This window comes from Rhinatrema bivittatum, chromosome 1, assembly GCF_901001135.1.
Source record: "Rhinatrema bivittatum chromosome 1, aRhiBiv1.1, whole genome shotgun sequence".
Classification (NCBI taxonomy): Eukaryota; Metazoa; Chordata; class Amphibia; order Gymnophiona; family Rhinatrematidae; genus Rhinatrema; species Rhinatrema bivittatum.
This window is the reverse complement of record NC_042615.1, coordinates 1975787-2002709: the sequence shown is the minus strand read 5'-3', so window position 1 is coordinate 2002709 and position 26923 is coordinate 1975787. Positions and strand designations below refer to the sequence as shown.

The window sequence follows — 26923 nt, the reverse complement described above, 5'->3', positions numbered from 1 at the left end:
CAGAGAGCTGTGCAGGAGCCGAGCTGCTGGCATGGGAGGTTCAGGAGGCAGCCCTGGGGGCCGCAGGTACTCCCAGCCCTCAGCCGGAGGGTGGGGGGGGGGGGGCAGCGTTCCAGAGAGCTGTGCAGGAGCCCAGCCCTGGGGGCCGCAGGTACTCCCAGCCCTCAGCCGGAGGGGGGGGGGGGGGGGGGCAGCGTTCCAGAGAGCTGTGCAGGAGCCCAGCCCTGGGGGCCGCAGGTACTCCCAGCCCTCAGCCGGAGGGTGGGGGGGGGGGGGGGCAGCGTTCCAGAGAGCTGTGCAGGAGCCCAGCCCTGGGGGCCGCAGGTACTCCCAGCCCTCAGCCGGAGGGTTGGGGGGGGGGGGGGCAGCGTTCCAGAGAGCTGTGGCAGGAGCCCAGCCCTGGGGGCCGCAGGTACTCCCAGCCCTCAGCCGGAGGGTGGGGGGGGGGGGGGCAGCGTTCCAGAGAGCTGTGCAGGAGCCTAGCCCTGGGGGCCGCAGGTACTCCCAGCCCTCAGCCGGAGGGTGGGGGGGGGGGGGGCAGCGTTCCAGAGAGCTGTGCAGGAGCCGAGCTGCTGGCATGGGAGATTCAGGAGCAGCCCTGGGGACCGCAGGTACTCCCAGCCCTCAGCCGGAGGGTGGGGGGGGGGGGGCAGCGTTCCAGAGAGCTGTGCAGGAGCCGAGCTGCTGGCATGGGAGGTTCAGGAGCAGCCCTGGGGGCCGCAGGTACTCCCAGCCCTCAGCCGGAGGGTAGGTGGCAGCTTTAAATCCGGCTTCTGGTTCTAAAAGTCAACAGCTGCAGCTGCTCCGTGCCTGCCGGCGGCTGCACTCACAGGTGGCTCTGCTGTCAGGTAAGCCCGGGTTGCCAGGTTACTGCAGCCTGAAAGAGGAGTGCAAAGTCCAGGAGGAACACATCTGCCCTTCTGTACTCCTGACGCACCGCCTGGCAGCAGCTGGAAGGCCCTGATTCACCGAGCCTGCACGGTGACGGACGTGAGCGCCCCTTTCAGCAGCCGCGTCTGACACCAGCCCACAGCTGCAGACACAAATAACAGCAGCAGGTCCTGCCACCGACCAGAGCCGAGCCTGTTCCCCCGGGGCTGTAAAACAAGCCCCTGCCACCGGGGGCAGAATTGGCAGCCTTCCCTGTAACCTGCTCTAGTGCTGCTGGGCTCGGGGGGTCGCCGATGAATCTTGCAGGAAGCTGTGCCTGTGCCGTGTTAATCCACTTCAATGGCTGGAAATAAAGAGCAGCAAAAAAATTCCTTACGTGGGCCAGCTCGGGTGCTTGAGGAGTTTCCGGGAGCTGACACCAACTTGCTCAGGCTGAAACAGAGCCAGCACTTTGTTCTTAGCTGACACAGGGCACGGCGGCTCCTCAAAGCAAATCAAGACATGGACTTAGCAGTCCCATCAGAAGGGATCAGCCTTTACCTTATGCTTTGCTTTCCTGGCCTTGCTTTCCATGCACTGATGACTATCGGACATTGTTTGCACTGGAGAGGTCACTGCTCCGTTTCCCCTGCAGGGTTTTATCAAAGTCCCCAGCATCTCGGCGACCCCCGTGCTAGGAGCTCACCAGAATCTGAGTTCCATTAGCCCAGAGCTTGGGTGTAAGGTTAAGGGATGGACTGGCCAGCGGGTCCAGCATGGAGCGTGCCCGCTCTTCTATTTATTTATCTCTTCCCTACACGTGCAAAGTCACATAAATACAAGTAACTACACACAAAAATCGACATACAGAGAACGATCGCGCACAAGATTACAACACAAATAATGCAATATAAAAAATGTATGTCCTGCATAGCAGAAAACCCCGCCTCAAAATGCAAAAGCCATGGCCGTATAACATCAGTCTTTTTTCACAGACCACCTGCAAAAAGGCGAAGCAGTTAAAAATGATCCCGATATTTACATTTATTATTTTTATATACCGACATTTGATCTGAGATATCACACCGGTTTACATTCAGGTACTGGAGGTATTTCCCTATCCCCAGGGGGCTTACAGTCTAAGTTTTGTACCTGAGGCAATGGAGGATAAAGTGACTTGCCCATGGGCTATGAGCCAGTAGCCTGGTCTCCTGGCTCATAGCCCATTGCTCTAACCACTAGGCTATTTCTCCTCCCTACATGCTCATTCTGAAAGCAGCAAACCAAGAAAGTCAGTAAATCCTAAAATGATTGCATTGTGTAAGTAGCCAGGACTTCACGTGGCGAAAAAACACCGACAAGATGAAGATTACTGAGAATCTGTTCCTCGGGCTTTGAATACTGCATGCTTGCTGTGCAGAAGGAGCCGTCCCGCACGTCTCTCCTGCTCATCCGCTGAGGATGGCGAGGAAGACGGCAAAAGCTGCCTTGGATGAGGAGCGACACCTGCGCTAGATTCCTGCCTGGGTGGCCAGCACTGAAGTTGCCAAATGGTCTTTCCTATGTTACCGCACTGCTTAAGAGTTGTTTCCAAAGTGATGGTCTCCCACATTCAGGCTATGGAAAACGTGCAAAGAAAAGACGCTTTTCAGATACAATTAGGACAATGGACTGTCACCCCCCAAATATAAAAACAAAGGGAATGGGAGAAGGGGATAACAAATGTCAGCTGAATATGGCACAAAAGAAGTCCAAGAAGAGCAGTAACCTGAAGGAGAGAAGCTGCAAAGCTCCGAGCACAAATGCCCGTAGTCTGGGCAGTAAAATCCCAGATCTGCAAACCCTAATGGTGGAGGCGGACTTGGACATTGTTGCTGTCACAGAGACCTGGTTCACAGAATCTCATGACTGGGATACGGCAATACCGGGATATAACTTGTTAAGGAAGGACAGAGAGGATAGGAAAGAGGGAGGTGTGGCTCTTTATGTCAGAAACAACATCCAAGCATCTGAGCTGCAAGGAAGATGGGGCAAAGAAGAAACACTATGGGCCGACCTAAAAAAAGATGATGGGGCATCCGTTCGTTTTTACTGGAGTGGTTTACAGGCCTCCGACTCAAAATGGAAGAGCTAGGAAAGAAGGGAGACGTTTTGGAGATTTTAATCTGCCGGGCGTAGACTGGAGAATCCCTTCTGCGCAATCTACCAGAAGTAGAGAGACAGTGGATGCCTTGCAAGGGTCTGTGTTCAAACAAATGTTCATGAAACCCACGAGGGAAGGAGGGAGCTATACTCAACCTAGTGCTCACTAACGGGGACAATGTCTCTAATGTCCGGGTGGGTGCCCACCTCAGCACCAGTGATCATCAAACGGTATCGATTCATATTGCAAATAGGATCCGGAGAAGTATCACAAAGACCTAACAGACTTTGATGAAATGGGGAAATACCTGGAGGCAGAACTAGAAGACTGGTAGAAAATGGGAGAGGTGGACCAACAGTGGGTCAAACTAAAGGGAGTAATTACAAAAGCAACAAATCTGTATGCGAGAAAAGTAAGAGAAGTAAGAAACTGATCTGGTTCTCAAAGGAGGGGGCTGATGTTATAAAAGCAAAAAGAGCAGCGTTCAAGAAACATAAAGGATCCCAAAAAGTGGAACACAGGGAAGAATATCTGGTGAAACTGAGGGAGAGGAAGAAAGAAATCAGGAAAGGAAAAGGTCAAGTGGAAGAAAGGATTGTCAAAGAGGTAAAGCGAGGAGAAAAAACATTTTTCAGATACATCAGAGAAAGGTCTGAAGTGGTATAGTGAGACTGAAAGGGGACAAGAATCAATGTGTGGAGGGAGACGAAGAAATGGCAGAAATATTAAACAAATACTTCAGTTCGGTGTTCACTAAAGAAGACCCTGGAGAAGGACCATTGCTCGTTGACAAGACTGTGGATGGGGGTGAAGTAGACAAACTCAATTTACAAAGAGAATGTATGGGAAGAGCTGGGGAACCTGAAAGTGGACAAAGCCATGGGGCCTGATGGGATTCATCCCAGGATACTGAGGGAGCTCAGAGATGTGCTGGCGGGTCCACTGTGTGACCTGTTCAATAGATCCCTAGAAACGGGAGTGGTGCCGAGTGATTGGAGAAGAGCGGTGGTGGTCCCGCCTCACAAGAGCGGGAGCAGAGAGGAGGCTGGAAACTACAAGCCGGTTAGCCTCACCTCGGTGGTGGGAAAAGTAATGGAGACTCTGCTGAAGGAAGGATTAGTGAACTATCTACATTGAAAAGAACTGCTGGACCCGAGGCAGCAGGGATTCACCAGGGGAAGCTCCTGTCAGACAAATCTGATTGCTTTTTTTGATTGGGTGACTAAAGAATTGGAGCTCATGCTTTCTGCCCTCCTTTTGCACCAGCGACATGAGGGTGCTCTGCTGCTGTTGACGCAGCTGCTTGGCCACCTCCTGCACCTGCTTCCAGATGTCCCGCGAGTACTGGCTCATGTAGAGCTGGTAGGTAGCAATGTGGGCAATGAGCATGGTGCCTTGAAATACCTTCCTCCCAACAGCGTCCATCGCGCTATGATCCTTCTCCGGGGAGTGCCTAGGAATGAGTCTGAGAGCGCTTGGCCATCTTGAGGGCAGATTTGACCACCACCGACGGTGGGGCAGCTGATGTTTATTGAATCCGGCAGTCTTCTGTATGAGGTAGACCCCCGTCTGCCTTCTTATTAACAGGAGACACTGTGAGAGGGTGTTCCCATACCCTCAGCAGCAGCACCTTAAGGATCTCATGTACCGGGACCACCACAATCTCCTTAGGAAGCTCCACAAACTGGAGGATCTCAAGCATTTTGTGCCTGGCATCCTCCTCCATTAATAACTGAAATGGGATAGCTTCCGCCATCCCCCTCACAAAATCTGCAAAGTTGAATTCCTCAGGCAGAGACATCCTTTGCTCCTCTGGACTCTGGAGGAGAAGTGTCTGAAGGGAGACTCTGGGAGCCTTTGGAGAAGGTCTTGAAACATCATCCCCCCAGGGGTCACAGGGCTCCTCATCCTCACTGTAAGCCACAGGGGATGGGTCTCTAGATGCTCAGCCTTCTTCCAGAGGTGCAGGCACTGGTAAAATTGGAAGGGGAGGGGGGCAACAGGCCTCGGTATCTCTGTCAGCCTCGGTGGAGCTTTCTCCTTGGAGGAACTGGAGATAATCACTGTATGGGTAAGGGGAGGCCTCGGTGCCCAGCTGGGCACCAAAGCTGTCCTGGGAATCAACACCAGCTGGGTCAGTAATGAACTGATGAGCACGCTGAGATTCTCCAGAAGCATTACAAAGATGGGAGGCACCGGGTCCACAGTACCAAAGCCCTGCAGTGCCCATTACACCATCAGCTGGACTCGGTGCTCCAGCTCCTCTTCAAAGGTTGCCAATGCCAACACTGAATGGGACGAAGGAGGGATGGCCAGATCCTCTTTAGACCCTCAGGGTGGATCAGTGACTGGCAACAGAACCAGTGGAGACCGTCGGAACCCCCAGCACCAATGATGAGGAACTTGACGTCCTTGATCTGGAGGAGATTGGTGGGAGTCAATCTCTGGTGCCCCCATCCACCGATGGCATCGATCGAACCAATGGTCCCACCAATGTTCATGGCTTAATGTCCATCGGTGCAGCTCCTTGGTCCTTAGATGCCGATGGCTCGGACTTCTTCGACCTGAAGAGCTGATCCATCTTTCGAGTTAATGCTGACATCCCTTTGGGGTCATCTGGGCACATAAACGGCAACCCCGTATGTCATGCAATGACCCCAGGCAGACGACACATCTCTCATGCGGATCCGTGATGGACATGTTCCTCGGGCACTGGTGGCATCACCAAAAACCAGACATGGTCATGTCAGACGAAACAAAGGGGGCATGAACTGAAAACAATGGCAGCGGGGTGGTGATAGCTGGTGGGCTCCAATGCACCGCTGCCACAGGGAATCAACAATAAAAGGAAACTTACCCGAATCACCTAACTAGGAGACACTATGGGAAGGTGCCAAGAGGGACCTGGTGATGGAACAATGAGAAAAAACCTGTGAAAAAACGTTAGAAAAGAGGAGGTTTCCCAAGGCCAAAAAACAGCCAACGTGAGCTCACTCACACCACGAGGCTTACAGCTCTGCGTGGACGCGTGCTATAGGGCATGTTGGGCATGCTCAGTGTGCCTAGTCAAAGTTCTAGAAAATGTGACATGTTTTCAGCACTGGGCTCCATCTGATGATGTCACCCAATGGTGAGGACTACCAACCTGCTTGTCCTCCAGGAAACACACTCAACTGTCCTTGCACAGACTACCTGGGCCTCATGAGACAGTAAGGGTGAGGGAATCCTGAACTATTTCATTGTCACTCACCAAACATTCCCCCAAGGCAAAAACTGTAATTGAGCCCCTAAATAAGATTAAGAACATAAGACTTGCTTACTGGATCAGACGAAAGGTCCATCAAGCTCAATGTCCTGTTTCCAACAGTTGCCAAGGCAGGTCACAGGTACCTGGCAGGATCCCAAGGGGTAGAGAGATTCCAAGCTCCTTATCCCAGGGATAAGCAGGGGATTTCTGCAGCTCCATCTTGATAATGGGACCTTTCCTCCAGGAACTTGTCCAAACATTTTTAAATGCAGCTACAGTAATAGCTTTCACCACATCCTCTGGCAATTAATTCCAGAGTTTAATTATGTATTGAGTAAAAATATATTTTCTCTTATTAGTTTTAAATGTATCACTCAGTAACTTCATTGTGTGTCCCCTGGTCTTTGTACTTTTCGAAAGAGTAAACAACTGATTAATGTTTACTTGTTCCATTCCACTGATTACTTTATAGACCTCTATTATATCTCCCCTCAGCCGTCTCTTTTCCAAGCTGAAGAGTCCTAACCCCTTTAGCCTTTCTTCATAGGGCAATTGTTCCATCCCCTTTATCATCTTCGTCGCCCTTCTCTGTATCTTTTCTAATTCTGCTCTATCTTTCCTGAGATGTGGTGACCAGAACTGCACCCAATACTCAAGATGAGGTCACACGATGGAGTGATACAGAGACATTATGATATTCTCTGTTTTATTCTCCATTCCTTTCCTAATAATCCCCAGCATTCTGTTTGTGTATGATATATGAACACAAGATGAGGATGCACCATGGAGTGATACAGAGACATTATGATATTCTCTGTTTTATTCTCCATTCCTTTCCTAATAATCCCCAGCATTCTGTTTGTGTATGATATATGAACACAAGATGAGGATGCACCATGGAGTGATACAAAAACATTATGATATTCTCTGTTTTATTCTCCATTCCTTTCCTAATAATCCCCAGCATTCTGTTTGTGTATGATATATGAACACAAGATGAGGATGCACCATGGAGTGATACAGAGACATTATGATATTCTCTGTTTTATTCTCCATTCCCTTCCTAATAATCCCCAGCATTCTGTTTGTGTATGATATATGAACACAAGATGAGGTTGCACCATGGAGTGATACAGAGGCATTATGATATTCTCTGTTTTATTCTCCATTCCTTTCCTAATAATCCCCAGCATTCTGTTTGTGTATGATATATGAACACAAGATGAGGATGCACCATGGAGTGATACAGAGGCATTATGATATTCTCTGTTTTATTCTCCATTCCTTTCCTAATAATCCCCAGCATTCTGTTTGTGTATGATATATGAACACAAGATGAGGATGCACCATGGAGTGATACAGAGACATTATGATATTCTCTGTTTTATTCTCCATTCCTTTCCTAATAATCCCCAGCATTCTGTTTGTGTATGATATATGAACACAAGATGAGGATGCACCATGGAGTGATACAGAGGTATTATGATATTCTCTGTTTTATTCTCCATTCCTTTCCTAATAATCCCCAGCATTCTGTTTGTGTATGATATATGAACACAAGATGAGGATGCACCATGGAGTGATACAGAGACATTATGATATTCTCTGTTTTATTCTCCATTCCTTTCCTAATAATCCCTAGCATTCTGTTTGTGTATGATATATGAACACAAGATGAGGTCACACCATGGAGTGATACAGAGGCATTATGATATTCTCTGTTTTATTCTCCATTCCTTTCCTAATAATCCCCAGCATTCTGTTTGTGTATGATATATGAACACAAGATGAGGATGCACCATGGAGTGATAGAGAGACATTATGATATTCTCTGTTTTATTCTCCAGTCCTTTCCTAATAATCCCCAGCATTCTGTTTGTGTATGATATATGAACACAAGATGAGGATGCACCATGGAGTGATACAGAGACATTATGATATTCTCTGTTTTATTCTCCATTCCTTTCCTAATAATCCCCAGCATTCTGTTTGTGTATGATATATGAACACAAGATGAGGATGCACCATGGAGTGATACAGAGACATTATGATATTCTCTGTTTTATTCTCCATTCCTTTCCTAATAATCCCCAGCATTCTGTTTGTGTATGATATATGAACACAAGATGAGGATGCACCACGGAGCGATACAGAGACATTATGATATTCTGTTTTATTCTCCATTCCTTTCCTAATAATCCCCAGCATTCTGTTTGTGTATGATATATGAACACAAGATGAGGATGCACCATGGAGAGATACAGAGACATTATGATATTCTCTGTTTTATTCTCCATTCCTTTCCTAATAATCCCCAGCATTCTGTTTGTGTATGATATATGAACACAAGATGAGGTCGCACCATGGAGTGATACAGAGTCATTATGATATTCTCTGTTTTATTCTCCATTCCTTTCCTAATAATCCCCAGCATTCTGTTTGTGTATGATATATGAACACAAGATGAGGATGCACCATGGAGTGATACAGAGGCATTATGATATTCTCTGTTTTATTCTCCAGTCCTTTCCTAATAATCCCCAGCATTCTGTTTGTGTATGATATATGAACACAAGATGAGGATGCACCATGGAGTGATACAGAGACATTATGATATTCTCTGTTTTATTCTCCATTCCTTTCCTAATAATCCCCAGCATTCTGTTTGTGTATGATATATGAACACAAGATGAGGATGCACCATGGAGTGATACAGAGGCATTATGATATTCTCTGTTTTATTCTCCATTCCTTTCCTAATAATCCCCAGCATTCTGTTTGTGTATGATATATGAACACAAGATGAGGATGCACCATGGAGTGATACAGAGACATTATGATATTCTCTGTTTTATTCTCCATTCCTTTCCTAATAATCCCCAGCATTCTGTTTGTGTATGATATATGAATACAAGATGAGGTCACACCATGGAGTGATACAGAGACATTATGATATTCTCTGTTTTATTCTCCATTCCTTTCCTAATAATCCCTAGCATTCTGTTTGTGTATGATATATGAACACAAGATGAGGATGCACCATGAAGTGATACAGAGGCATTATGATATTCTCTGTTTTATTCTCCATTCCTTTCCTAATAATCCCCAGCATTCTGTTTGTGTATGATATATGAACACAAGATGAGGATGCACCATGGAGTGATACAGAGACATTATGATATTCTCTGTTTTATTCTCCATTCCTTTCCTAATAATCCCCAGCATTCTGTTTGTGTATGATATATGAACACAAGATGAGGATGCACCATGGAGTGATACAGAGGCATTATGATATTCTCTGTTTTATTCTCCATTCCTTTCCTAATAATCCCCAGCATTCTGTTTGTGTATGATATATGAACACAAGATGAGGATGCACCATGGAGTGATACAGAGGCATTATGATATTCTCTGTTTTATTCTCCATTCCTTCCCTAATAATCCCCAGCATTCTGTTTGTGTATGATATATGAACACAAGATGAGGATGCACCATGGAGTGATACAGAGGCATTATGATATTCTCTGTTTTATTCTCCAGTCCTTTCCTAATAATCCCCAGCATTCTGTTTGTGTATGATATATGAACACAAGATGAGGATGCACCATGGAGTGATACAGAGGCATTATGATATTCTCTGTTTTATTCTCCAGTCCTTTCCTAATAATCCCCAGCATTCTGTTTGTGTATGATATATGAACACAAGATGAGGTCACACGATGGAGTGATACAGACACATTATGATATTCTGTTTTATTCTCCATTCCTTTCCTAATAATCCCCAGCATTCTGTGTGTGTATGATATATGAACACAAGATGAGGATGCACCATGGAGTGATACAGAGGCATTATGATACTCTCTGTTTTATTCTCCATTCCTTTCCTAATAATCCCTAGCATTCTGTTTGTGTATGATATATGAACACAAGATGAGGATGCACCATGGAGTGATACAGAGGCATTATGATATTCTCTGTTTTATTCTCCATTCCTTTCCTAATAATCCCCAGCATTCTGTGTGTGTATGATATATGAACACAAGATGAGGTCGCACCATGGAGTGATACAGAGACATTATGATATTCTCTGTTTTATTCTCCAGTCCTTTCCTAATAATCCCCAGCATTCTGTTTGTGTATGATATATGAACACAAGATGAGGATGCACCATGGAGTGATACAGAGACATTATGATATTCTGTTTTATTCTCCATTCCTTTCCTAATAATCCCTAGCATTCTGTTTGTGTATGATATATGAACACAAGATGAGGATGCACCATGGAGTGATACAGAGGCATTATGATATTCTGTTTTATTCTCCATTCCTTTCCTAATAATCCCCAGCATTCTGTTTGTGTATGATATATGAACACAAGATGAGGATGCACCATGGAGTGATACAGAGACATTATGATATTCTGTTTTATTCTCCATTCCTTTCCTAATAATCCCGTGCATTCTGTTTGTGTATGATATATGAACACAAGATGAGGATGCACCATGGAGGGATACAGAGACATTATGATATTCTCTGTTTTATTCTCCATTCCTTTCCTAATAATCCCCAGCATTCTGTTTGTGTATGATATATGAACACAAGATGAGGATGCACCATGGAGTGATACAGAGACATTATGATATTCTCTGTTTTATTCTCCACTCCTTTCCTAATAATCCCCAGCATTCTGTGTGTGTATGATATATGAACACAAGATGAGGATGCACCATGGAGTGATACAGAGGCATTAGGATATTCTCTGTTTTATTCTCCATTCCTTTCCTAATAATCCCCAGCATTCTGTGTGTGTATGATATATGAACACAAGATGAGGATGCACTATGGAGTGATACAGATGCATTATGATATTCTCTGTTTTATTCTCCATTCCTTTCCTAATAATCCCCAGCATTCTGTTTGTGTATGATATATGAACACAAGATGAGGATGCACCATGGAGTGATACAGAGGCATTATGATATTCTCTGTTTTATTCTCCATTCCTTTCCTAATAATCCCGTGCATTCTGTTTGTGTATGATATATGAACACAAGATGAGGATGCACCATGGAGTGATACAGAGGCATTATGATATTCTCTGTTTTATTCTCCATTCCTTTCCTAATAATCCCGTGCATTCTGTTTGTGTATGATATATGAACACAAGATGAGGATGCACCATGGAGTGATACAGAGACATTATGATATTCTCTGTTTTATTCTCCATTCCTTTCCTAATAATCCCCAGCATTCTGTTTGTGTATGATATATGAACACAAGATGAGGATGCACCATGGAGTGATACAGAGACATTATGATATTCTCTGTTTTATTCTCCAGTCCTTTCCTAATAATCCCCAGCATTCTGTTTGTGTATGATATATGAACACAAGATGAGGATGCACCATGGAGTGATACAGAGACATTATGATATTCTCTGTTTTATTCTCCATTCCTTTCCTAATAATCCCCAGCATTCTGTTTGTGTATGATATATGAACACAAGATGAGGATGCGCCATGGAGTGATACAGAGGCATTATGATATTCTCTGTTTTATTCTCCATTCCTTTCCTAATAATCCCCAGCATTCTGTTTGTGTATGATATATGAACACAAGATGAGGATGCACCATGGAGTGATACAGAGACATTAGGATATTCTCTGTTTTATTCTCCATTCCTTTCCTAATAATCCCCAGCATTCTGTTTGTGTATGATATATGAACACAAGATGAGGATGCACCATGGAGTGATACAGATGCATCATGATATTCTCTGTTTTATTCTCCATTCCTTTCCTAATAATCCCCAGCATTCTGTTTGTGTATGATATATGAACACAAGATGAGGATGCACCATGGAGTGATACAGAGACATTATGATATTCTCTGTTTTATTCTCCATTCCTTTCCTAATAATCCCCAGCATTCTGTTTGTGTATGATATATGAACACAAGATGAGGATGCACCATGGAGTGATACAGAGGCATTAGGATATTCTCTGTTTTATTCTCCATTCCTTTCCTAATAATCCCCAGCATTCTGTTTGTGTATGATATATGAACACAAGATGAGGATGCACCATGGAGCGATACAGAGGCATTATGATATTCTCTGTTTTATTCTCCATTCCTTTCCTAATAATCCCCAGCATTCTGTTTGTGTATGATATATGAACACAAGATGAGGATGCACCATGGAGTGATAGAGAGACATTATGATATTCTCTGTTTTATTCTCCATTCCTTTCCTAATAATCCCTAGCAATCTGTTTGTGTATGATATATGAATACAAGATGAGGTCACACCATGGAGTGATACAGAGACATTATGATATTCTCTGTTTTATTCTCCATTCCTTTCCTAATAATCCCCAGCATTTTGTTTGTGTATGATATATGAACACAAGATGAGGTCACACCATGGAGTGATACAGAGACATTATGATATTCTCTGTTTTATTCTCCATTCCTTTCCTAATAATCCCCAGCATTCTGTTTGTGTATGATATATGAACACAAGATGAGGATGCACCATGGAGTGATACAGAGACATTATGATATTCTCTGTTTTATTCTCCATTCCTTTCCTAATAATCCCGTGCATTCTGTTTGTGTATGATATATGAACACAAGATGAGGATGCACCATGGAGTGATACAGAGACATTATGATATTCTCTGTTTTATTCTCCAGTCCTTTCCTAATAATCCCCAGCATTCTGTTTGTGTATGATATATGAACACAAGATGAGGATGCACCATGGAGTGATACAGAGACATTATGATATTCTCTGTTTTATTCTCCATTCCTTTCCTAATAATCCCCAGCATTCTGTTTGTGTATGATATATGAACACAAGATGAGGATGCACCATGGAGTGATACAGAGACATTATGATATTCTCTGTTTTATTCTCCATTCCTTTCCTAATAATCCCCAGCATTCTGTTTGTGTATGATATATGAACACAAGATGAGGATGCACCATGGAGTGATACAGAGGCATTATGATATTCTCTGTTTTATTCTCCTTTCCTTTCCTAATAATCCCCAGCATTCTGTTTGTGTATGATATATGAACACAAGATGAGGATGCACCATGGAGTGATACAGAGACATTATGATATTCTCTGTTTTATTCTCCATTCCTTTCCTAATAATCCCCAGCATTCTGTTTGTGTATGATATATGAACACAAGATGAGGATGCACCATGGAGTGATACAGAGACATTATGATATTCTCTGTTTTATTCTCCTTTCCTTTCCTAATAATCCCCAGCATTCTGTTTGTGTATGATATATGAACACAAGATGAGGATGCACCATGGAGTGATACAGAGACATTATGATATTCTCTGTTTTATTCTCCATTCCTTTCCTAATAATCCCCAGCATTCTGTTTGTGTATGATATATGAACACAAGATGAGGATGCACCATGGAGTGATACAGAGACATTATGATATTCTCTGTATTATTCTCCAGTCCTTTCCTAATAATCCCCAGCATTCTGTTTGTGTATGATATATGAACACAAGATGAGGATGCACCATGGAGTGATACAGAGACATTATGATATTCTCTGTTTTATTCTCCATTCCTTTCCTAATAATCCCCAGCATTCTGTTTGTGTATGATATATGAACACAAGATGAGGATGCACCATGGAGTGATACAGAGACATTATGATATTCTCTGTATTATTCTCCATTCCTTTCCTAATAATCCCCAGCATTCTGTTTGTGTATGATATATGAACACAAGATGAGGATGCACCATGGAGTGATACAGAGACATTATGATATTCTCTGTTTTATTCTCCATTCCTTTCCTAATAATCCCCAGCATTCTGTTTGTGTATGATATATGAACACAAGATGAGGATGCACCATGGAGTGATACAGAGACATTATGATATTCTCTGTTTTATTCTCCATTCCTTTCCTAATAATCCCCAGCATTCTGTTTGTGTATGATATATGAACACAAGATGAGGTCGCACCATGGAGTGATACAGAGACATTATGATATTCTCTGTTTTATTCTCCATTCCTTTCCTAATAATCCCGTGCATTCTGTTTGTGTATAATATATGAACACAAGATGAGGATGCACCATGGAGTGATACAGAGGCATTATGATATTCTCTGTTTTATTCTCCTTTCCTTTCCTAATAATCCCCAGCATTCTGTTTGTGTATGATATATGAACACAAGATGAGGATGCACCATGGAGTGATACAGAGACATTATGATATTCTCTGTTTTATTCTCCATTCCTTTCCTAATAATCCCCAGCATTCTGTTTGTGTATGATATATGAACACAAGATGAGGATGCACCATGGAGTGATACAGAGACATTATGATATTCTCTGTTTTATTCTCCTTTCCTTTCCTAATAATCCCCAGCATTCTGTTTGTGTATGATATATGATATATGATATGCTTCATTAGGGGAAGGCCTGCGCGATCGGCGCCGAGCCCCACCGGGGGAAGGTCTAAAACAATCACTCCCCCCCAGGAAGCCCAGCGCCGACAGCGAGGCAAAACTCGAAGTAAGGAAAAAGTTTTTTAAACTTCAAAAATCCGCGCCGAGAACACCGAAAAGGGAAGCCCCGCCCGCCGAACCAAGCCTCCAATAGGAGACAGCACAGAGGGGCTTTAAATTCCTCTTCAGCCAGGCGCCGCGCGCCGTGCGTCGCGCGCCTAAGGAGCGCGACAAAGGGGCCTGCCCCTTTGTCTCGCCCCTTAGTCTCAGCCCCGAGGAAACCACGAGCCATACCCACAGTTGAAACTATATTGTATTTTAAGGCCAACGGTTCCTGGACAAACGGACCTAACAGACCAGACAAAGACATCTCACATCGACCCCTTTCAAACATTTCAAACATCCCAACCAATCCTTTCCAGCCACAATTTAGCACCCTATCCAACCCTTCCAGCATCCATTCCAGCAGATCCAGCATCCATTCCAGCAGATCCAGCATCCATTCCAGCAGATCCAGCAGATCCAGCATCCGTTCCAGCAGATCCAGCAGTTCCAGCATCCATTCCAGCAGATCCAGCATCCATTCCAGCAGATCCAGCATCCATTCCAGCAGATCCAGCAGTTCCAGCATCCATTCCAGCATCCAGCAGTTCCAGCATCCATTCCAGCAGTTCCAGCATCCATTCCAGCATCCAGCAGTTCCAGCATCCATTCCAGCAGATCCAGCAGTTCCAGCATCCATTCCAGCATCCAGCAGTTCCAGCATCCATTCCAGCAGATCCAGCAGTTCCAGCATCCATTCCAGCAGATCCAGCAGTTCCGGCATCCATTCCAGCATCCAGCAGTTCCAGCATCCATTCCAGCAGTTCCAGCATCCATTCCAGCATCCAGCAGTTCCAGCATCCATTCCAGCAGATCCAGCAGTTCCAGCATCCATTCCAGCATCCAGCAGTTCCAGCATCCATTCCAGCAGATCCAGCAGTTCCAGCATCCATTCCAGCATCCAGCAGTTCCAGCATCCATTCCAGCAGATCCAGCAGTTCCGGCATCCATTCCAGCATCCAGCAGTTCCAGCATCCATTCCAGCAGTTCCAGCATCCATTCCAGCATCCAGCAGTTCCAGCATCCATTCCAGCAGATCCAGCAGTTCCAGCATCCATTCCAGCAGATCCAGCAGTTCCGGCATCCATTCCAGCAGATCCAGCAGTTCCGGCATCCATTCCAGCATCCAGCAGTTCCAGCATCCATTCCAGCATCCAGCAGTTCCAGCATCCATTCCAGCAATTCCAGCAGGTCTAGCATCCATTCCAGCAGTTCCAGCATCCAGCAATTCCAGCATCCATTCCTGCAGTTCCCGCATCCTTTCCACAAATTCCAGCATCCATCCTAGCAGAATCTGAACCTACCCGGTTACAGACCCACCACTATGCTTAACACAGCAAATCAGCATACAATGATGCACCACCACTCTATCCCCATACTCAAGAGAAAACCCAGAAATAACTCCCCCCCTGACCCCATTCAGACACCCAGACAACAAAGACTCCTCACCATCATGACATCTCCCATTACACAACTTCTAGGCCTCTCATTATTCACTCTAACCTTATTCAATGCACAGTCACTTTCCAAAAAAATGCATTTACTCAACGATTACCTCATTGAAAACAACCCAGACATATGTGCAATAACAGAAACATGGTTAAAACCCACGGACATATCCCTAACAAACCAACTACCTACACAAGCATTCGACGTCTTCTCAATACCTAGACCAAAAAAGAAAGGAGGAGGAATTCTACTCGCTGCAAAAAAACAATTGGGCATAACCCTACAACAATCATACTCCACTCCTAAACTTGAATGTTCCATATTCAAATCTCAACATCTACAAATATTCCTCATCTACGCCACACCAGGAACTCTAGAGGCTAACCCCTCCCCTTTGATAGAGACGATAGCCAAACACTACAATTCAGACAAACCAACCATCATACTGGGAGACTTCAACATTCACGTGGACGCCATCCCGCAATCCTCTAATTGCGAAACCTTCCTTACCTCCCTCAGTCACATTGGATTCACACAAATAATCAGTGGACCCACTCACAAAGCAGGTCATACATTAGACCTCATTTTTATCAACGATAGCTGGACCATTTATACCAATCCCACCTGCACGCCAATCCCCTGGTCAGACCATCAGATCATAGACACAACCCTCAAAATGAAGAACACACCACCCCCAAACATCTCCAAAACCACCATTCATTTCAGGAAACCATGTTCACTGGACTTACTCAAAGAACAATGCTCCAAAGATCTCAAACTAATAGACCTCTCGGACGCCAACACAGCCACCACGTCATGGATCAAAATCACTAACAAAATAGCTGATCAACTCTGCCCAACCTCCTCAAAGATAATCCAACCAACAAGAGACAACAGAAAACCTTGGTTCACCCCGGAACTCAAAGCACTAAAACAAAAACTACGAAACAAAGAACAAAACTGGAGAAACAACCCTTCACATACATCCAGACTGGACTACAAAGCCATCCTTAACACCTACAGAAACGCTATCCACAAAACAAAAAAGGACTTCTATGCAAAAAGAATTCATAACTTCATCTTCGACTCGAAAGCTTTATTCTCTTACGTTTCATCTCTCACCAAACCAACGCCCCCGTCCATTCCAGACCAACTAGCGCTCAGCAAGGCCAACGAATTAGCCATCTACTTTAAGACAAAAATCTCAAACCTTACTCGCTCCCTTACAACTCATCATACTCTACCAACACCTCAGAGCACATTCCAACCCACGCTGAATGCTAAACTAGAGTCATTTGAGACCACATCCGCCTTGGAGATTGAAAATTTACTTAAGAAAATTAAAACCATCTGCACATCCTTCTGACCCACTCCCTACTAATTTGCTCACCGCCATCCCTAACACCGTCGCAAAAACTATTGCAGAAATCATTAATACCTCCTTAACCATGGGCACAGTTCCTAATCAGCTAAAACTTGCTATCCTCAAACCCCTACTGAAAAAACCAACTGCTTCACCCACTGACCCAGCCAACTTCAGACCCATCGCAAACCTGCCCATGATCTCCAAACTGATGGAAAAAGTTGTAAATAAACAACTCTCCGAATATCTCGAGGAGCACAACATTCTCACCCCTGCACAATACGGTTTTCGGAAATCACTAAGCACAGAGTCCCTTTTGCTTTCTCTCACAGATAAATTACTTTTGAACCTGGAGAAAAAACAGTCATTCTTGCTGGTACTGCTAGATCTATCTTCAGCGTTCGACACGGTAAATCACTCACAACTCCTAAACCAACTATCAAACATAGGAATTAAAGGCACAGCTCTCAATTGGTTTAAATCATTCCTATCAAATAGGTTTTACAAGGTCAGAATAAACAACAAAGAATCTGACCCCATCCTATCAGATCAAGGCGTACCACAAGGCTCATCGCTCTCTCCCACCCTGTTTAACATTTACCTCCTCCCCCTCTGCCATCTGTTATCACAACTCAAGCTCACGCATTACCTCTATGCAGACGACATCCAGATCCTCATCCCCATCACAGAATCAATTCAAAAAGCCTTCGCCTACTGGGATAATTGTCTCCAACCAATTAAACAACTACTCTCCAGCCTGAACCTGATTCTAAACTCTAGCAAAACAGAGCTGCTACTGATTTCACACAACCCGAACACCCACCCAATTAGCCTCGCACAACCCACACCTTTAAACATGGAGCTCTCTGCAGACGTAAGGAATCTAGGAGCATGGCTCGACAACCAACTTAACCTAAAAAAATTCATAAACACAACCACCAGGGATTGCTTCTTTAAACTACAGGTCCTAAAGAAACTAAAGCCACTCCTTCACTTCAATGACTTTCGCCTCGTTCTCCAATCCATTATTTTTTCGAAACTTGATTACTGCAACTCAATCTTACTTGGACTCCCCGCCAACAGCATCAAACCTCTACAGATGGTACAAAACACCGCAGCCAGAATCCTAACTAACACTAATAGAAGAGACCATATTACCCCCATCTTGAGCAACCTCCACTGGCTACCCATCAAGCAGAGAATCCTATATAAAACCTTAACTATTATTCATAAAGCAATTCATAACATCGCACCTGTATCTCTACAAACTCAACTACGTCTACACTTACCCTCCAGACCCATCAGAAGCGCCTACAAAGGCACATTAGTCGCAGCTCCAACCAAATCAACTCTAAGAAAAAGAGCACTCTCAACTGCTGGACCACACCAATGGAATGCGCTCCCACCAGTCCTACGACTCGAACCTAGTCTACCAGAGTTCAAAAAACGGTTAAAAACCTGGCTCTTCAGTCAAGCCTTTCAATTCCCAGAGGGTAAATAGGCACCTCAGCATGACTCTCAGTTCCAACCATTGCAGGTTGACATTAACACCTTGCACTTAATTACATATATGTACTTGCTTATTCGTTATGTTTATTTAACAGTCATTATTTACATACTATATAACAGTACATTTGCAGATTATCTTCACTACTAAAGTTCCTTGTAAAAAGTTGTACACACACATTCTATTCCAAAACACTAATAATGTTAACTGCCATTTGCTAAATGTTATTTTTACCTTCAATGTTCCTTGTAATAATGTTTAATGGTTGATTGTTATTGTTCAATGTTTAATGTTCTATGTACAAAACCCCGGTCTAACCTCCCAGACCAGGGCAACCTTTTCGTTACTTGTAAACCGGAATGATTTGTATTGCATACAGGAATTCCGGTATATAAAAATTAAAAATAAATAAATAAATAAATAAGATGAGGATGCACCATGGAGTGATTCAGAGGCATTATGATATTCTCTGTTTTATTCTCCATTCCTTTCCTAATAATCCCCAGCATTCTGTTTGTGTATGATATATGAACACAAGATGAGGATGCACCATGGAGTGATACAGAGACATTATGATATTCTCTGTTTTATTCTCCATTCCTTTCCTAATAATCCCCAGCATTCTGTTTGTGTATGATATATGAACACAAGATGAGGTCGCACCATGGAGTGATACAGAGACATTATGATATTCTCTGTTTTATTCTCCATTCCTTTCCTAATAATCACCAGCATTCCTTTTGTGTATGATATATGAACACAAGATGAGGATGCACCATGGAGTGATACAGAGACATTATGATATTCTGTGTTTTATTCTCCATTTCTTTCCTAATAATCCCCAGCATTCTGTTTGTGTATGATATATGAACACAAGATGAGGATGCACCATGGAGGGATACAGAGACATTATGATATTCTCTGTTTTATTCTCCATTCCTTTCCTAATAATCCCCAGCATTCTGTTTGTGTATGATATATGAACACAAGATGAGGATGCACCATGGAGTGATACAGAGGCATTATGATATTCTCTGTTTTATTCTCCAGTCCTTTCCTAATAATCCCCAGCATTCTGTTTGTGTATGATATATGAACACAAGATGAGGATGCACCATGGAGTGATACAGAGGCATTATGATATTCTCTGTTTTATTCTCCATTCCTTTCCTAATAATCCCCAGCATTCTGTATGTGTATGATATATGAACACAAGATGAGGATGCACCATGGAGTGATACAGAGGCATTATGATATTCTCTGTTTTATTCTCCATTCCTTTCCTAATAATCCCCAGCATTCTGTTTGTGTATGATATATGAACACAAGATGAGGATGCACCATGGAGTGATACAGAGACATTATGATATTCTCTGTTTTATTCTCCAGTCCTTTCCTAATAATCCCCAGCATTCTGTTTGTGTATGATATATGAACACAAGATGAGGATGCACCATGGGGTGATACAGAGGCATTATGATATTCTCTGTTTTATTCTCCATTCCTTTCCTAATAATCCCCAGCATTCTGTTTGTGTATGATATATGAACACAAGATGAGGTCGCACCATGGAGTGATACAGAGACATTATGATATTCTCTGTTTTATTCTCCATTCCTTTCCTAATACTCCCCAGCATTCTGTTTGTGTATGATATATGAACACAAGATGAGGTCGCACCATGGAGTGATACAGAGGCATTATGATATTCTCTGTTTTATTCTCCATTCCTTTCCTAATAATCCCCAGCATTCTGTTTCTGTATGATATATGAACACAAGATGAGGATGCACCATGGGGTGATACAGAGGCATTATGATATTCTCTGTTTTATTCTCCATTCCTTTCCTAATAATCCCTAGCATTCTGTTTGTGTATGATATATGAACACAAGATGAAGATGCACCATGGAGTGATACAGAGACATTATGATATTCTCTGTTTTATTCTCCATTCCTTTCCTAATACTCCCCAGCATTCTGTTTGTGTATGATATATGAACACGAGATGAGGATGCAGCATGGAGTGATACAGAGACATTATGATATTCTCTGTTTTATTCTCCATTCCTTTCCTAATAATCCCCAGCATTCTGTTTGTGTATGATATATGAACACAAGATGAGGTCGCACCATGGAGTGATACAGAGACATTATGATATTCTCTGTTTTATTCTCCATTCCTTTCCTAATAATCCCCAGCATTCTGTTTGTGTATGATATATGAACACAAGATGAGGATGCACCATGGAGTGCTACAGAGGCATTATGATATTCTCTGTTTTATTCTCCATTCCTTTCCTAATAATCCCCAGCATTCTGTTTGTGTATGATATATGAACACAAGATGAGGATGCACCATGGAGTGATACAGAGGCATTATGATATTCTCTGCTTTATTCTCCATTCCTTTCCTAATAATCCCCAGCATTCTGTTTGTGTATGATATATGAACACAAGATGAGGATGCACCACGGAGCGATACAGAGACATTATGATATTCTCTGTTTTATTCTCCATTCCTTTCCTAATAATCCCCAGCATTCTGTTTGTGTATGATATATGAACACAAGATGAGGATGCACCATGGAGTGATACAGAGACATTATGATATTCTCTGTTTTATTCTCCATTCCTTTCCTAATAATCCCCAGCATTCTGTTTGTGTATGATATATGAACACAAGATGAGGATGCACCATGGAGTGATACAGAGGCATTATGATATTCTCTGTTTTATTCTCCATTCCTTTCCTAATAATCCCCAGCATTCTGTTTGTGTATGATATATGAACACAAGATGAGGATGCACCATGGAGTGATACAGAGACATTATGATATTCTCTGTTTTATTCTCCATTCCTTTCCTAATAATCCCCAGCATTCTGTTTGTGTATGATATATGAACACAAGATGAGGATGCACCATGGAGTGATACAGAGACATTATGATATTCTCTGCTTTATTCTCCATTCCTTTCCTAATAATCCCCAGCATTCTGTTTGTGTATGATATATGAACACAAGATGAGGATGCACCATGGAGTGATACAGAGACATTATGATATTCTCTGCTTTATTCTCCATTCCTTTCCTAATAATCCCCAGCATTCTGTTTGTGTATGATATATGAACACAAGATGAGGATGCACCATGGAGTGATACAGAGACATTATGATATTCTCTGTTTTATTCTCCATTCCTTTCCTAATAATCCCTAGTATTTGATTTGCTTTCTTGGCTGCTGCTGCACACAGAGAAAAAGATTTAAATGTATTATCAGCAATGGCACCTCGATCCTTTTCCTGAGTGGTGACTCCTAATGTGGATCCTTGCATTGTGTAGCTATAATTTGGATTACTCTTCCTAAGTGTTAACTTTGCACTTGTCCACATTAAATTTCATTTGCCATTTGCATGCCCAGTCTCCCAGTTTTGCAAGGTCCTCTTGCAATTTCTCACAATCCTCTTGCGATTTAGCAACTTTGAATAATTTTGTGTCATTGGCAAAGTTAATCGCCTCACTTGTTGTGTCCATTTCCAGGTCATTTATAAATATAATAAAAAGCATCGGACCCAGAACAGATCCCTGAGGGTCTCCAGTATTCACCTTTCTGCTTTGGGAAAATTTGCCATTAGGCCCTACTCTCTGTTTTCTATCTTTTAACCAGTTCCCAATCCACAATAGGACGCTTCCCTCTATCCCATGACTTTTTAATTTCCTAAGAAGTCTCTCATGAGGGACTTGGTCAAATGCTTTCTGGTAATCCAGATGCACAGTATCAACTGGCTCACCTTTATCCACATGTAGAGCTTGGTGAGGCAAGACTTCCCTTAGCTAAATCCATGTTAGCTTTGTCCCATTAAACGTTGCCTATGTATATGTTCAGTAATTTAGTTCTATATGATAGTTTCTACCACTTTGTCTGGCAGAGACATCAGACTCACTGGTCTATAGTTTCCTGGATCAAACCTTGAGCCCTTTTTAAAAACTGGCATTACATGGGCAACCTTCCAGTCTTCAGGTAGTATAGATGATTTGAATTACTAATAGCAGGTCCGCAATTTCATTTTTCAGTTCTTTCAGCACTCTAGGATATATACCAGCTGGTCCAGGTGATTTGCTACTCTTTAGTTTGTCAATTTGCCCTATTACATCTTCCAGGTTCAGTGAGATTTGTTTCAGTTCCTCTGAATCATCATCTTTGAATATCATTTCTGGCATGGATATCATAAGAACATAAGAACATGCCATACTGGGTCAGACCAAGGGTCCATCAAGCCCAGCATCCTGTTTCCAAAAGAGGCCAATCCAGGCCATAAGAACCTGGCAAGTACCCAAAAACTAAGTCTGCTCTATCTGCTATATCTCTTACATTTCCCTCAGTGACTACCAAAGCAAAGAATTCATTTAGTCCCTCTGCCATGGCCACAAGAGACTGTGGATCCCGGGTACTTCAGGAGTCCCCATAGGCCAAGTCACCCAGGGAAGCTTCATATTCAGTTCAAGGTTAAGGGAGGAACCCTAAGGGATGGACCACTAGTCACAGACTCACGCGCTTACAGATTTCAGTACCTGGATTTATATTCTAAAAGAAACTGATGGGCATAAGAATTGCCCATACTGGGTCAGACCGAGGGTCCATCAAGCCCAGCATCCTGTTTCCAACACCAGCAGCTTATCTCACATGGGCCTCCCCATGTAGCTTCAGGATACGGTGATCTGGCTACGGCCATGTCAGCCCCCTGTTCATTCTCCCAGTCTGCCCATCCACACCACTGCTCAACTCCATGTAACCCCCACTCTGGTGCCCCTTCACAAGACCCCATAGTCCAGACCTCAGTTTACGGGTGTCGGTGTGTGACCTTCCTCTCCTCACGTTAAGCCTCCCTGTCAAGGCAGGAGAATTCATCTCCTCGACCCTGAGCGCTGTTCATTAGTTAATTCAACATGACTGCCTCTGCTAAACAGCAGTAATGATCACGCTGGAAGATGATTTGGTTTCCAACTTAACCTTTACTGATTAATGATGGGAACTTGATGAAAATATGCAGTTACAAGTTCTTACTCTTTGCAGTCCATTTACAGCTTTAGTTCTTCTAATACTTCTGTGACTTTAAGCCTTTTAATTTAGCAGCTCCATATTCAGAAGCATTTAGACCAATAACTCAGAAGTTATCCAGCTAAATGAATATTTGGGCACTTAGCCGGCTATCTTATTATTCGACTAAAATTTATCCAGATAATTTGAGGGCGTTCTGGGGTCATTTTGGGGAGGAGTTACATTATCCGGCTAAATCCGATATTCAGAGTTATCCAGACAACTTAGCCGGCTAAGCCAGGTCGGGTCAAAGAGCTGTCCCAAAGTTAGCAGGATAAAGCTGGCTGGCTAACTTTAAGATAGTTTCCTATATTCAATAGTGCGGCTGCACTACTGAACATACCTCCAAAGTTAGCCGGATAAGTTTAGCACGGCTGCACTACTGAACATACCTCCAAAGTTAGCCGGATAAGTTTAGCGCGGCTGCACTACTGAACATACCTCCAAAGTTAGCCGGATAAGTTTAGCGCGGCTGCACTACTGAACATACCTCCAAAGGTAGCCGGATAAGTTTAGTGCGGCTGCACTACTGAACATACCTCCAAAGTTAGCCGGATAAGTTTAGCGCGGCTGCACTACTGAACATACCTCCAAAGTTAGCCGGATAACTTTAGTGCGGCTGCACTACTGAACATACCTCCAAAGTTAGCCGGATAAGTTTAGCGCGGCTGCACTACTGAACATACCTCCAAAGTTAGCCGGATAAGTTTAGCGCGGCTGCACTACTGAACATACCTCCAAAGTTAGCCGGATAAGTTTAGTGCGGCTGCACTACTGAACATACCTCCAAAGTTAGCCGGATAAGTTTAGTGCGGCTGCACTACTGAACATACCTTCAAAGTTAGCAGGATACGTTTACTGTGGCTGCACTACTGAACATACCTTCAAAGTTAGCAGGATACGTTTACTGCGGCTGCACTACTGAACATACCTCCAAAATTAGCCGGATAAGTTTAGTGTGGCTGCACCTCTGAACATACCTCTAAAGTTAGCCGGATAAGTTTAGTGTGGCTGCACCTCCGAACATACCTCTAAAGTTAGCCGGATAAGTTTAGTGCGGCTGCACTACTGAATATACCTCCAAAGTTAGCCGTCTAGCTTTGCTATCCGGACAGTGACTGAATATAGATCTCTGTGAGGTAACTGATGTCAATTAATTCTGCTGTTCCTGATACTTTCCAATTAATGGGATAAATATAAAGCTTCCTCCCATAATTTGCTGGATAGGAAGATTGCTCCCAATTTAGATGCATTAAAGTCCCAAATCTCTCTGCATGATGTTTTTCTCCTTTCTCCTTACTTCCCTGTCGGTACCTGGAAGGAACCTCCACACTCCTCTCTTCAGTATCCTTAGGATACAGTTGTGGTTAACATGGATGGGTACCACCAATCTCCTCCCCCAGCAATGAATAGGAGGGAGAGGGACTTCTCTCTGTGAGAGACTCCCAGCTCCTTGGGCTGTTACTGCCCTGAGCTCCTGGTACCTGGGGAACTCGAGTGGGTTGAGTTCTTGAAAACAGAAAAAACTCAAAAGGGAGGAAGAAAGACTGGAAAAACTTCTTTTATCCCAAACTCCAAAGGGAAAAAAGGCACCCTTTCCTCTCCTCCATACCCAGGCTTCATCCATAGAAGCCAAGGGTCCTTTCTCCAAGAAAACAACCAATAACAGGAGCAGGCATAGAGACATCCTGCCTCCTGCAAGAGCTAACTCAAAATCCACACCCTAAAATAGAGGCACTGGGTCTTGTACTCTGAAGTCGTCACCACTTCAATCTCCCACATGGGGGAGCTACAGCTCAATACTCTACTACTCCTGTCTCCCCCTACTATAATGGGACTTACCCATAGGGTTCTCTACATCTACAATTCCTCCCACTCATTCAGAGGATCCCTTGTGCATGCCATATGCTTTCTTGAATTCAGATACTATCCTTGTCTCCACCTCCACTGGGAGGCTGTTCCATGCTTCCACTACCCTTTCTATAAAGAAATATTTCCTAAGATTACCCCTGACTCTGCTCCCTTTCACCCTCATCCCATGACCTCTCATGCTAGAGCCTCCTTTCCATTGAAAGAGGCTCTCCTCCTGTGCATGGAAAACTTGGAGGCATTTAAATGTCTTTATAATATCTCTCCCTCCCTGTCTTTCCTCTACGGTGTACATGATTAGATCTTTAAGTCTATCCCCCTATGCTTTATAATGAAGACCACTGCCCATGTTAGCAGCCTCCCTCTGGAGCGACTCCATCCTGTTTATATCCTTTGAAGGTGGGGTCTCCAGAACTGTACTCAGTATTCCCAGCTTGGTCTCACCAGGGACCTATACAGGGGCAGCATCACCTCCCTTTTTCTGCTGACCATTCCTCTCCCTGTGCAGCCAGGCATCTTTCTGGCTTTTACCATCGCTTTATCCACCTGTTTGGCCACCTTAAGATCATGAGATACAATCAACCCCACATCTCAATCTTGTTTTATGCTTAGAAGAATTTCACCCCCTTGTATCACTCCCTTGGGTTTTGCATTCGAAATGCATGACTCTGCATTTTTAGCATTAAATCTTAGCTGCCAGATAGTAGACCATTCCTCAAGCTTCGCTAGATTCCTCCTAGTTTTTTTTATACATCCCTTGTAGCAACAGCACTATCTGTCCATC

General features: G+C 43.5%; 1 protein-coding gene across 1 annotated transcript in view; it reads right to left on the bottom strand.

The window, feature by feature from the left end:
- Positions 1–26923, bottom strand: part of PDE5A (phosphodiesterase 5A) — a gene marked incomplete in the record, with an annotated part of 312739 nt that overhangs the window by 211590 nt on the left and 74226 nt on the right.